Source organism: Mytilus galloprovincialis, chromosome 10, assembly GCF_965363235.1.
Source record: "Mytilus galloprovincialis chromosome 10, xbMytGall1.hap1.1, whole genome shotgun sequence".
Lineage (NCBI taxonomy): Eukaryota > Metazoa > Mollusca > Bivalvia > Mytilida > Mytilidae > Mytilus > Mytilus galloprovincialis.
The window spans coordinates 4,103,081-4,118,426 of NC_134847.1; the positions used below are offsets into that span (position 1 = coordinate 4,103,081).

At 33.2% G+C, this 15,346-nt stretch overlaps 1 protein-coding gene across 2 annotated transcripts in view; it reads right to left on the reverse strand.

Annotated features, from left to right (window-relative positions):
• The window catches only part of LOC143049677 (uncharacterized), a 79,361-nt gene that overhangs the window by 13,119 nt on the left and 50,896 nt on the right, over window positions 1–15,346 (reverse strand). The window lies entirely within an intron of this gene.

The window sequence follows — 15,346 nt, forward strand, 5'->3', positions numbered from 1 at the left end:
GTATACACATTCTAATGAAATTCCCTAACAGAATAAGAAAATAAGCTTCTACAGCCCTCAAACAAAAATAAGCAATTATTATAGGTTTTCCGTACTGCATTCAAGTTTGCTATACCTGGTAACCCTAATTCACTTTTCATCATTTCCATTTCTTCCAAGGCTCTCTTCTGATCTTCAGTTATTTTATAATCTTCAAGCTCAGAATCCTCGTCATCAGTTGAACGACCTTTTTGACCTTTGTCTTCTTCATCGTCACTTTTATTTGGAGATTCAGTTTCAATTTTATCTCTTTTATTCTTCAATTCATCATTATCCTAAAATATAAGAGACATTTTAAAATGTTTATACTGCAAAAAATGTCTCTTGTTATCGATGTGCGGCTTCAATGTTAAACTAAAAAAAAGTAAGATTCTTACCATATATCAATATTGATATCATTATAAATAAATCAGTTATGTTTATTTTATTATTATTTAGGGACAACATCAAAAGATCAATGTAGGATAAAAAACTTAATTCACATAGTTTTTTCACTGACCATCTACCCCCCCCCCCCCTTTTCAATTTAAATGTCAATTAAACAAAATAACCCCCACCCCCCGAACTATTTGAATTAAGTTTGTTATTCTTCATCGATTTTTTGATGTTGTCCCTTACTATAAATACATAAAAAACAAATTCACACGTTCTGTAGATTCATTTTTTTCGTGAGTATCAGTTTTAATGGATTGAAGGAAAATAATGCCTATGAGAAAAATATCTCTATTCTTTTTTTAAACTGATGTAATTTTCAAAAGGTTCAAAAATGTTCACCATTTATTTATCAATTGCCTATGAGTATGTGCAATAAAAGCAGCTAGTCCCAAAGTAGTGTTGTTATTTTTTAAATTCTCCAATCAGCTTTTGGATTGTGTTGTTGGGTTGCATGTATTCCTAATTTCTCCTTATATTTAATATAAATAAGAAGATGTGGTATGATTGCCAATGAGACAATTGTCAACAAGAGACTGAAATGACACAGAAATAAACAACTATAGGTCATCGTAAGGCCTTCAACAATGAGCAAAGCCCATGTTGCATAGTCGGCTATAAAAGGCAAGAAAAACAATTCAAACGAGAAAACTAACGGCCTTGCAAGTATATTCTCAAGCACCATACCATTCCTTTAGCATTCCATCTTTTTATCATAAAAAAACAATTGCAGTCAACTCATTCCTATTTAAATGCACCAATCAACCACATAAATATCCTTGTAACTCTGAATGTCAATATTCTATTCTCCACAGACAGGTCTAATCCATATATCATACTAACTACATTTTCTCTAAAATACTAAGCCGATTCCCCAATAAATGACATTACTTTTCTGAAGATATAATTCCATGCATCTGAAATCCTCCTCATTTTCCTTTGAATTTATTAACATTATCTCTTTACTTCATGTTAAAAGTCTCTTTATCATTTCTCAGATATTTCCAAATATTTCTGCTTTCACTCCATTTTAGCAGATAATTATATCAAAAACACTAAGATAGGTTACTAAGAAAATAAACATACATTTGCCAGTAAACTGCACAGGGATAAGAATTGAATATATGATAGTAAAATATGAATGACAATGAAATGTTTCTTTGTTGGGAAATTTATCTCAGGATAGACACATTTATAACAATAAATATGAATCCAGGCCAAAGTAACAACATAATGATTCACATTAGAAGAGCCTTTCACTTGTTTAAGCATTATTTTATGATTTTAATTAAAGTAATAATTGAAAAAAAATATCATTAAAAGGAGGTGATTATTTTTTGGTCATCTGTCTGGTATAAACATTTTTGAATTTTTGTAAATCTTTTTTTTTTTTTTTGTAATTTTGCAAACTCTGGCCTGAAAGATGCCAATCTCTAAGAGACAACTGGGATAGTAAAACTATGTATAAAGATACTATCAAATACATGTAGCATCATAAAAGGTGACGTTCCCTCAACAGTAAACATTTATAATAATGATGGGCTTTATACACAACTATTTCACACTGCATTGTTCAATAAAAGGTGTACTCCATTTATCATACAGCTTCTATAAGATGACAAAATCATCCTTTCAATAAACCTTCAGGATACTATATAAAATAAGGTATGGAATGAGTGCCAATAAGACAACTCTCAACCAGCTATGCAAAAATAAAATACCACAAGAGACATTAGTCTTTAAACAAAAAAACTCTGCTCATAGACATCCTGGCTTTCGACCTGAAAGTTGAAACCAATGATTTGTCTATTATCTATGAATGGGATTATAAATAAGAAAATAATAGCTTTGTAACGGAGTTAATAAATATTGTCTTGTATTCAATTTCAACCTTGGAGATTTAATAATATTTTAAAGGAGTAAAAAAGATTTAAATATGTCACTTTAATGAGTTGGAAAAACTTGTATTTGACCATTCAAATGAAAAGTATTGCATGTTAAATAAAAATCAAAATATTTTATAAAGTAATAACAGTCAAATCCTTTAAAGACAATGATTTGCTATAAAAAGGTTGCCATAGCTGTTAAAATGATAAAAGCAGATTTTACTGTAAAGGCAAAATAATTTTTAATCCAAAAACCAAACATTAATGAATAAATCAGGTTAAATAGAAAAACAGAAAAATGCTCTTAATTATTTAATATTTGCATTACAAAGAAAATTCAATAATGGAATTTACTAGTAAACATTTCTGCTCCTCTGTATTTGTTTATTCTATACAGCTACTGATGACAACACGTTTAAATTTGGCCTGGCAACCAGTTATCAGTTATTAGGCTTATACTTGACGGTATTACAAAGTCTTTCATGTTTGATGTTCGGATTTATCAGTTGCTATTGACACAAACAATACCACTGTTATTGATTTCATCCGGACATTTCCCTTGTGGTATTATCTCATATATACATTTCATACTTCTGATCAAAGCTGTCACATTTACGTTATAAAAATAAAATTCTATTAGTAGGCGGAGCAAGATCTAATTAAGTTTCAAATTCACAAATGCGTATTTAAATTTAGTGCACCCTTTTGACTTTTTGAGAATTGATCGTGATTAACATTGTGACACAAAATAAGAATTTGAAGATGACTTTTTTACCTTTATGTAATGAGAAAAAATTTCATAAATTAAACAGATCACACTCTACAGCACAATCCAAAATGTAACTACATGTACTTAAAACAGCCAAAAAAAGTCGAATAATTTATATTATTCATTGTTTCCATGATAAACAATTTACAATTTTACTTTAAAATTACTTTATCAAGGACTATCATGGTTAAACAGATAATAAATATTCTTTCAATTTTTATTTATATTCTCCACTTCTGTATGCATGTGTAAGCACTCTTATTTGTGGATTACTGTTTTATGGATTTTGTTTCAATAAATCAAAAATTATGGCCCCAAATAAAAATCATAAATCCTTTTTAAATGCGTATATTTTCTACTAATTTGCCATAACTACAGCTTAAAACTTGGGGTTCAGAAACCCTGCGATAAATATTAATTCTTTGAAAAAAACTTTTTATATAAATTGTTGTTTGCCAACATTAGATGCCTCTTAAAGTAAGTTCCTTCGCCGTTGGTTACAAATGTGTTAAGTGCAACATTTGTCTTTTTGCACCATCCTACATCTCCTAAGATCTATCTTCAGAACAAGAAAATTAACACTAAAAAAAACCAGCAAATTATCACATTTATTTTATTTTCTCTTCAATCAAGAAATGTATAGTACAAAGTTTACAACTAAACCAATTTCCTTATTTTTCTGTATTGGATAAAAAAAATTAAAAAAAATACAAGTAATAAAATACTGTTCTACATTTGTACATATAAAATTAACTATATTTGGGAAATAAATTGTTATCCTCTTTTCCCCTCATACCAAATGTCATTTTTTTGGTATCGGATAAAAAGATTGGAACAGTAAAGACCACTGCTTTTCTTACACAGGAAAGAACAATGCAGATTTAACTATATCTAGGACATAGTATGTATCTACATGTATCATCTTTTCACTATAACAACAACAAAAACTTCCCCCTTTATTAGGGATTATAAATACTTCAAACTACCATTTATGTCCCCTTATCTTTGATTAAGTCCATTAATTTCCTTAAGTGATACATAAGTATCATTGAAATTTAAATCCCATATCTTTTTAAAATGCCATCGCTTTCATTACAAAATGATTATCTAAACATAAATCTGAAAGTCTATGAGCTCTTTTGTATGAAGTCTTTATTAGTTCTTTTATGGCCTGACACATGTCATAAAGTTATCATAAAAGGGGAGATAATTATCATAAAAGGACTGTAAAATTGGTTACCGATTGATTAGAAAAATCAGTTCATTTATCATTCTTGATTGATAATGTTATATAAATTAGATTAATTTAAAATATATCTTCTTTACTTCTGTCTCAACAAAAAGCCATTAAAACGTTTATTTCCTAATAATATTGATATAAAATATTGTAAAATACGAAACTGTTGCAGCTTTCTATATAACGTTTAAATAAAAGGTACGTGATGAATCTCCTAACTTGAATTCCATCACTTTGCTTCAATTCCTAAAATTGTGCTAATTAATCTAACGTTTTTATCTCTTGATCAAAAGTTGTATAACAGTTATACATAGAATCGTTTTTCAGTTTGTTGTTTGTCATATTTTAGTTAACTTAACAACGTTTGTCATATCTTAGCTAACTAACAATGTAATGTTATTATATAAGAATTACATAATCTTTCGCACCAACACATTTTTTGTATCTATATTTAAAGAGAAAACTTGCGACAAACTTTTTCTGTTGGTGTGAATAGGACACCTGTCTCTCTCTTCAAATTAAGATTATAACGCACTAACTATTTAATCCTATAATCCTTTAAACTTAAATCTACAATTCTAATTAAGTTTGTTGAGTAATTCAATTTGATCGCCATAATTCTTTACCCGATGTAAATCTCTATGTAGATAGGCTTTAAAAGTGTATCCCTTTTAAATGAGATGTGGATTTAATATATGTCTATCAGAGAGCAACTTGCCGACCAAAAGAAAATAGGTCACCCCACAAAAAAGGTTTAAAAAGTTATCAAGGATAAATTGTACCACACATGAGGGGATACATCAAATATGAACCCAAAAATATACAAGGATATCTTAAATTACAGAAAAACAAGGGTAAAACAATATGGACTAGACAACTAAGCATAATAAGATGTGTAGAAAATAGATTTTATTTTCCAAAATGTGTTAATGTACCCTCATAGTGCCTCATAGTACTTGTTATATCCTAAAGATGGTCTTCATTGTATCTCAAGATCATAAACACCCTCCCTCGATAAATCTGGATAAATATAAATAATTATTAATACTTGTTAAAAATCAAAATACTTCTAATTTGGCTTTAAACCTTTAACAGCGCTTTAAAGTACAAATGTAATAACTGCTATACAAACAGCTAAATCTTAACTAGATCATCAAACTCAGGCGCGGATCCAGAGGGGGGTTCCAGGGGTTAGAACCCCCCTTTTTTTGGGACGATCAATGCATTTGAATGGGGACATGTAATTGGAACCCCCCTCTTTGTCCTGGGTTAGGAACCCCCCTTTTTAAAATGGCTGGAACCGCCCCTGAAACTACACTCCTTTTATTCATTGTCAAAATACAGCCTTCAACAATGTCCAGTTGCCAGACATCACCATGATAAATTTTGTTTTGGTTTTATGTTCCAATTGATCTGAATTTAAGCTCTGTGTTGAAGGCTATACTTTGACCTTTAATTGTTTACTTTTTACACACTGTGACATGGATGGAGAGATGTCTCATTGCCACTCATACCAAATTTTCTAATTTCTACCTGCCTCTTACATATTACTAAACATATTAGAACATCAAAATAAAAACAACAAAAAATGCTCAAATTACCAGTCAATGCTAACAATTCTGTAGATTTTTCAATAATGAGAAGAAGAAAACCCAGAAGAAACCACTGCCTGGATCCATTTCAAGCCAAAGATACAACTTACGAATTAAAGATTTTACAAACTACTGTAGATTCATTTATTTTTTGTGGGTACATAATTTTCGTGGATGAAGGAAATATTGCATTTTCGGTCATATTGAATTCTGTGACTTTGCTGAAGACTTATTACAAGCCTTTAGAAAACTTGTCATTTGTTAAACCATTAATTTTGAGGTTCACCTATACCCACTTAATCTACGAAAATTGGTATCCAATGAGTAATAATGAATCCACAGTAACAGAAAGACTAACAATCAATGTAAACTCTTAATGGCCCCATTACCTACATACAGCAGGGGGGATAAATATTAAGGTATAGCACTGCACAGTACTATTTTCAGCACTGAATACACCTCTTTATACATACATGATCATTTGTTTACATATATATTTGTTTGTTAAATACCGCCATATCAATTTACATAATACATAAATTAAATTCTTTTTAAAATTAATGTTCCTTTAAATCACAGCTTGGCAGCCAGATCGACAATAAAGATATTGTAGTCATTTAACTGTTATTTTATTATTCAAGACAGAATACCTTTAATAATATAAGTCGTTTTCTTTGCATAGTTAATACAAATGTAATATATGCTGCAGAGATGCATAAATATTTTTTGTCAAAAGTATACTGTGGATTTATTAATATTTGTCCCAAGAATTTCATGGATTTTGTGGGTAAAGGTAAACCACAAATTTTAATACAAAGAAGTCAGGGCTCAGTCAAGTTAGCAGGCAACAAACTCGCATTAAAACTGTTCACTTTGCCAGACAGTCAAAAGTGTAATATAGTCACAAATTTACTAAATAAATATTGAATATCCATAAATATACAATTTTTCCTCATTGACCAAGGATTAATATTCAGGTAAATATAAAATAAATGAGTTAGAATAACAATTTCACAAATTTGCCACAATTTTATATCAGACATACAGCTATAAGATGTTATTATATAATTGAGAGTTTTATTCTTCTGCAAACATGGAAATTTTATCACGGTTATTTTTCACCAATTGCATTCACATCATTTGCACTGAAAATTATTTTGTGAATGCAAAAACATCAATATCAAGTTTAGTTAAAAACTTAATCCAATTGAAAAATAGCCATGTTTACAGTACATGATGTTGTGAAATGGGTGAAGGTAGGGTAGGGTCTAAGGATTTGTCTTAAAAATACAAGGTATTCAAAAAAGGAAAGAAAGAATAAGAAAGATACCTCATCATTTTCTCCTTTATCTTTATCTGAAAAATCATCATCTTCTTTCTCTCTATCTGCTTTTTTATTTTCTTCTTCTTCTATAAAGGAGTCTAATTCTTTCTCTAATTCGTCATCGTCATCATCATCAAAAATGGTGACTTCTATTTTTGGAGACTCTGTAGTGGTCATCCTGACTGTCTTCTGTAAAAAAAAAAAAACAAGATAAAAAAAATGAAATACTGTCTGTCATGTCTGTAAACTTTTTAAAAACTATTTAGCACTAATAAACTTGATTGTAAGTATGAACTTTGTTTAACTATAAATAGAAAAATTATTTTCTGGTTTAATTTCCAAGCACAGTAAAATGAATTGCTGATTTAATATCCCCCTCAATCTAATATCCTTTTGACTTTGTGTTTAATTGTTACAGACATTAGTTCCAGAGAAAAGTAACCTGTTCACTTGTGTATTCTTGTCTCTTCAGTTTATCATGTTTATAGCTACTTATCATCAATAATTTAAACATAAAAATAACCATTAATTAGTTATTGAATTCCATTAATTACAACAACAACATAACAACAAAAATACTTATTTAGTGAAAAACAATTATTTAATATTTCATGAAAAAAATTAACTGAATTTAAATTATAACTTGAATTTTCTTGAGAAGTTGACAGTCATATTTTAGAATGGATATGAGGTCTCATTTATTTTAGAGATGTACATGTACAGGAGTAATTTCATTTTTTTGGTACATCAGCGTAAGTTGTCTAATAAGGGAGCACTAAAATCTTCGTGTTGTCCTACCTGAAATATGGGGATGTAAACCACCTGATGTAAACATACATGTCAGCCCTTTATATCTAAGTTTTTTTTTATTATTGGATTAGAAGCAAAACTTAAAGAACAAAACACATGTACATGTCTTCCTGTATGAGTGAATTCTTTTAACACACATGTACAACAACCTCAGACACGTTCATATAAATGAATATCATGATAATGTTATTAAAGGATTGTACATGTAGGATGAGTCAAAAACACATATCCCCAAATGAAAATAAACTCATCAAATTTGTATGTAATGAACTAGCATGACAATATAGTTTTAATCAAAACAAAAATAATAAACTCTTTAGATTTAATTTCAAAAATTTAAATTAACGCTTCCCTCCGATGCAAAGTCCCATTTAATAATAAAATGAAAATAACACTTGCGAGTTAAATGACATTATCTAGTTTCCAATGGTGAAATATTACTACTAAAAAATGCATAGCGATTCGATTAATTAATTTGATGATCATTTTGTCTGTAGATCAATATGCAATATATATCATGGAACATTAAGTGATGAAGGAAATGAATAATTCATAGAATTATCTCACTATGTTATTGACAGAACCTAGAATATAATTCTCATTTGTTGTCATGTAATCTTCAAAACAATACAATTGTAGCAGAGTATACAAGTTCGGATGGATATCTAGAGTAGATAGGATTGACATGGTCATATATAACACCTGTTATGATTGGATATAGCTTTCCCACCATTAGAACTCAATGAGCCCTGGGTTGTGGCAGGGTTACTAGAGATCGACTCGATATCCCGGATGTTATTACGTCAATCCAATCAAATTTGAATGTAAGCATATTCAGAGAAGGGGCCTTGTATTTCCGGTAATCTAGAGTCCTTACTCTTCAAAATTATTTACCGTTCATATGGAACTAGAGTCAGTACTCGAGTTCCATCCGAACTTGGCCAAGGTGATTCAGGTAAAAATCACTCTTGCTGGTGATTCTGACTCTGAGTGGTTCACTCTGAAATATCACTCTGTATTTTACATATACATTTGTAGGTCAGTGTTTTACCTACAAATTGTTTATGGGAATGGCTGTTGATCATGAATTTTGAAGATGGGCTAATAACAGGGTATTTCAAGTTTTAAAGGGTGGGGGTCTCATTTTAACATCTTTCTAAAATGATGCAATGGTATCATAAATCAGGTGAAATTAAACCGTGAATTTCTTTAATTTGGCTATTGTCATAGAGGTTACAAAAATGTACATAGAGTTGTAATGATTAATAGCATATTTGCCAACTGAAACAACTGATAACAACTACTATTGTCATTAGTAACAATCAATGGCTATTCAATAATTAGATAAATATAATATGCAATATATCAGTTTGGCCATAATTTATTACATGGAAATGTAGGAATAAAATATTTTCGATTACACCATGCATTGATCTAGACTCTGTATTATGCCATGGTGAAAGTTCCTCCATTGTTAAATTTTCATCCAAGGAGATCCCCGAATGTTGCATCTCCCAAAGACTTATTGATGTGGTGTGATTGCCAATAAGACAAATATTCCCCAGAGACCAGTGGATGCATTGTGATTGCGAATGAGACAACTATCCCCCGGAGACAAATGGATATGGATATATAGTATACATGTAGGTCACAGTAAGGCTTTTTTGTTTATCTTTGAGAGCTACATTATACCTTATACATGTACATGTTATACTGAAGTTAAAAAGTGTTTAAAAAATGAAATAGATATTTTCACCAGATGTCCTTCAAATTTAAGACTAGATTAAGCCCTAATCAGATCTTCTCTTTTATTTTGTGGAAAGTAAGAATGTAATAACGTACACACTTGGGGTACAACAAATGGAAATGAAAAAAAAAGATACACTCTTTAATAAAATGTCCCACATGGTGCAGCTTCATACGACTGCAGCGGTCGAACCCTGAACAGATGGGGCAAGTATGGAAACAACATGCAAGCTTGATGCAGCTCTGAATTTGGACTGTAATTAAATAGTTAAACTTAATAATTTTAAATTGGACATTTACCTTTTATGGTCCAATATCCAAAATATAAATACATGCATGGTTAGATTCAGCATATCAAAGAACCACAAGAAATAATTTTTTGATGAAATCAAATAAAGTTCAATTTTGGATCCTTTAGACCTCATGAATGTGGATCAATTTGACCACTGGGTCAAAATATCAAAAATCTAAATCCTTGTACATGCAGTGTTCTCCCCAGGATTTTTGGATAACGCTGTTTTTACAAGGGTGAAATTTTCATCGGGAAGCCGCACGTTAGACGCGGACAGGCTACCGCGGGTCTCTCGACCATCGAGGCCGTCAAACTATACCCTCGGTAAAAAAAATTTACAAGGGTGAAATTTTCATCGGGAAGCCGCACGTTAGACGCGGACAGGCTACCGCGGGTCTCTCGACCATCGAGGCCGTCAAACCATACCCTCGGTAAAAAAAAATTTACAAGGGTGAAATTTTCATCGGGAAGCCGCACGTTAGACGCGGACAGGCTACCGCGGGTCTCTCGACCATCGAGGCCGTCAAACCATACCCGCGGTAAAAAAAAATTTACAAGGGTGAAATTTTCATCGGGAAGCCGCACGTTAGACGCGGACAGGCTACCGCGGGTCTCTCGACCATCGAGGCCGTCAAACTATACCCTCGGTAAAAAAAATTTACAAGGGTGAAATTTTCATCGGGAAGCCGCACGTTAGATGCGGACAGGCTACCGCGGGTCTCTCGACCATCGAGGCCGTCAAACTATACCCTCGGTAAAAAAAAATATACAAGGGTGAAATTTTCATTGGGAAGCCGCACGTTAGACGCGGACAGGCTACCGCGGGTCTCTCGACCATCGAGGCCGTCAAACTATACCCTCGGTAAAAAAAATTTTACAAGGGTGAAATTTTCATCGGGAAGCCGCACGTAAGACGCGGACAGGCTACCGTGGGTCTCTCGACCATCCAGGCCGGCAAACTATACCCTCGGTAAAAAAATTAACGAGGGTGAAATTTTCATCGGAAAGCCGCACGTTAGACGCGGACAGGCTACCGCGGGTCTCTCGACCATCTAGGCCGTCAAACTAGACCCTCGGTAAAAAAAATTTACGAGGGTGAAATTTTCATCGGGATGTTGCACGTTAGACGCGGACAGGCTTCCACGGGTCTCTCGACCAACCAGGCCGGCAAACTATACCCTCGGTAAAAAATCTTTACGTGGGTGAATTGTTCATCGGGAAGCCGCACGTTAGACGCGGACAGGCTACCGCGGGTCTCTCGACCATCTAGGCCGTCAAACTATACCCTCGGTAAAAAAATTTAACGAGGGTGAAATTTTCTTCGGGAAGCCGCACGTTAGACGCAGGCGAGCTACCGCGGGTCTCTCGACCATCCAGGCCGGCAAACCATACCCTCGATAAAAAAAATTTACGTGGGTGAAATTTTCATCGGGAAGCCGCACGTTAGACGCAGGCGAGCTACCGCGGGTCTCTCGACCAACCAGGCCGGCAAACAATACCCTCGGTATAAAAAATTTACGGGGGTGAAATTTTCATCGGGAAGCCGCACGTTAGACGCAGGCGAGCTACCGCGGGTCTCTCGACCAACCAGGCCGGCAAACTATACCCTCGATAAAAAATTTTCACGTGGGTTAAATTTTCATCGGGAAGCCGCACACGTTAGACGCAGGCGAGCTACCGCGGGTCTCTCGACCATCCAGGCCGGCAAACCATACCCTCGATAAAAAATTTTTACGTGGGTGAAATTTTCATCGGGAAGCCGCACGTTAGACGCAGGCGAGCTACCGCGGGTCTCTCGACCAACCAGGCCGGCAAACTATACCCTCGATAAATTTTGTTTACGTGGGTGAAATTTTCATCGGGAAGCCGCACGTTAGACGCAGGCGAGCTACCGTGGGTCTCTCGACCATCCAGGCCGGCAAACTATACCCTCGATAAAAAAATTTTTACGTGGGTGAAATTTTCATCGGGAAGCCGCACGTTAGACGCGGGCGAGCTACCGCGGGTCTCTCGGTCTTCCAGGCCGTCAACTTTATCGATAAAATTGTTCGTTTTGACTTACTCATATGAAAATTTAAATATATACACAAAAAAAAGAAGTGTGCGCCTCTCCTTGCCGACCTCTTCTAAAAGTCACATGAAACGATATAAAAAAGAAGATGTGGTATGATTGCCAATGAGACAACTATCCACAAAAGACCAAAATAACACAAACATTAACAATTATAGGTCACCGTACGGCCTTCAACAATGAGCAAACCCCATACCGCATATAGTCAGCTATAAAAGGCCCCGATAAGACAATGTAAAACAATCCAAACGAGAAAACTAACGGCCTTATTTATGAAAAAAAATGATGCATATATCATAAAAGTTACTATGTCTTCTGTGAACGAGCCCAAAAATATTTCTCTTGGTCAGTGTTGTTGTGAAAATATGGCACCTAATTAATGAAGCTGAATTTAACCGATTGTCAACAACCAACAAAGAAGCATTGATATTCAGGAAATCACATGTACAATAACATGAATAAGATATAGCTTGTTTATTTCGATGACGGAGAGATGTTAACGTTTGCTGACTCTCTCTGCCAATTTGGTTTTCACTTCAGCACTTATTGCGATCACCTTAATTTTAAGAGAAAGGCCACGCCGAGGTAATTGCATACGGAAAATATGTCGGTGAATTGTTGTCTGGAAGCCAACAATAATTTTTTTTTTTTTTAATTTGAACAAATTAAATAAGTTTCTTCAGAAAAAAGTATATGAACTTTAGTTTTATAATAATAAAAAAAAGTAGCCATTTATTTATAAAAACATATGCATCCTTTTTTTTTAATTTGAAGTTTCATATGACATTAGATTTAAAATAAGTCGGTGTTCCTTAAGACACTTTTCAAATACAATAAGAACAAATAAGCTAGATCATTTGATTTCACATTTAGATAAATTATATATCTCCCAATTGATACGATATTCCCGTGCTTGCATTTCCTATCATGATTTTCTTGATAGAGGGTTACTGCTCACAAGGAAGCTATTAAACCAAGAGTTCCAAATGGTGAAGTTGAAATCATCCCTTCGTAAATTTTACGGACGCCATCACGAGTTGGTTGACCGTTATGGAATAACCGTTTCACAAATGATATCGGATATGTTCCTTACGTCGTAACTACAATCCCCTTCCCTTTCATGAATTTGACCTACCGAATTTATAATCACATAAGCAACACGACGGGTGCCGCATGTGGAGCAGGATCTGCTTACCCTTCCGGAGCACCTGAGATCACCCCTAGTTTTTGGTGGGGTTCGTGTTGTTTATTCTTTAGTTTTCTATGTTGTGTCATGTGTACTATTGTTTTTCTGTTTGTCTTTTTCATTTTTAGCCATGGCGTTGTCAGTTTGTTTTAGATTTACGAGTTTGACTGTCCCTTTGGTATCTTTCGTCCCTCTTTTAATGATCATTGTTATTTCAATTAAAAATCCAAACTTTTCTGATAGGATTTCATTGATATTTCCCAAGAGTTTGAACTTAAAGAAACAACAGATATGGCTTCCATTACCTCATTTTTAGACATATACCTCAAATTTGACATAAACGGTATCTATGACAAACGAGATGATTATAATTTTGAAATTTTACCACCTTAGTCATGTAAGCGATACACCAACTTCACCTGCATATAAGATCTACATTTCCCAACTAATTCAGTATTCAAAAGCTTGTATTTGCTACTCACTTTGTAAAACGTCACCAATGTCTGAGCAGAAAGTTGATAAGCCATGGGTAATATGTCAAAGAACTTCTCGTCCCTTTTCTATAAAAGTTCATCGGAGGTTACCGAGACCTTCTTGATAAATATTCACTATCAACTTCACAAATATAAATACACGATGATCTTGAAATAAAATCATTGTGTTATTTTACTATGTTAATTGTGTACTTGTATTCTTGTCTTTCTTTTATGCTAATTTGCTCTGTCTATTTACCTTTTTGTTTTTCTTTGATGCCATCATTTTTTTAAAGTGATTTAGATTATAACGCAATGTTGACTGCTGTGTCCCTTTTTGACATTTTACCTATTTTGTCTGTTTATCTTGGTCACACATCGTTGTCAATATAATGGAATTTAATGTGACAAGTGAGAGGTTAAGCTAGTTATAAAACCAGGTTTAATGCACCATTTTTCTACAGACGAAAATGCCTGTACAAAGTCAGGAACACGGCAGTTGTTATCCATTCGTTATAAGTGTGTTTGAGGTTATCGTTTTGCCATTTGCTTAGAGATAAAGCAAAATAACAGAATTACCGAACTCCGAGGAAAGTATTCTAAACGGAAGACTAAAATAACAAAAATACAGAACTCCAAGGGAAATTCTAAACGATAAATTAACAACCACGGAATGAAATATTATTTTCGATAATACCTTATAGATGAGTAATGAATTCGAAATAAGAAAAAAAGTGCATGATGATGCAATACTCAATTATTTCGATAACATTAAAATATCATTTGAAAGAGTATGATTGTTTCTTTGTCTTTAGTTTTCTGTGTTGTGTTTTATGAACAGTTTGTCTTTTGGTCGTTTGTCTTTTTTATTTTTTTGTCATTGTCAGTTTGCTTTCGGCCCATTGCCTGGCACAATCCTTGACTGGACCCATCAAAATTTTAAAGTTGTATTTCCAATTGATGGATTTAGGCTCACGACTAAATAAACTCTATATAGTGTATCACAAAACGTTCATAACTAATATATTCAAGTGTTATTTCGATATATTTTCATGTCTGTGACTTAAAAAGAACAACTAACATATTTTGCATGTTTTTTTTGACAATGACCCTTATTCCAGTGAACTTACGAATTCAGGTTATTACCGAAACTAGAATTTAGATCTTTTTTTACATTGCGATGTTTTCTTCGATATTGACTATAACTGGAACTAGAATGATTTAGGACGTGAAGATTTCAACTTTTCAATTGCCAACTACCAATTTCTCAGTTCCATCTCATGACAATTGCATTTCTTATTAAATTCATGAACAGGGGATTTCCTAAATTAAAAAAATATGTGCCAACAGAGATATGAAGAAGGACGACTGAAATCTACACTAAATAAGTTTAACGGTCACCATCATGAATTGGTTAGTTTAAACAATATTTTATTTCAAGAAGTGCACAAAATATAATTATACAATATGAAATACAGGGATTCGGAAA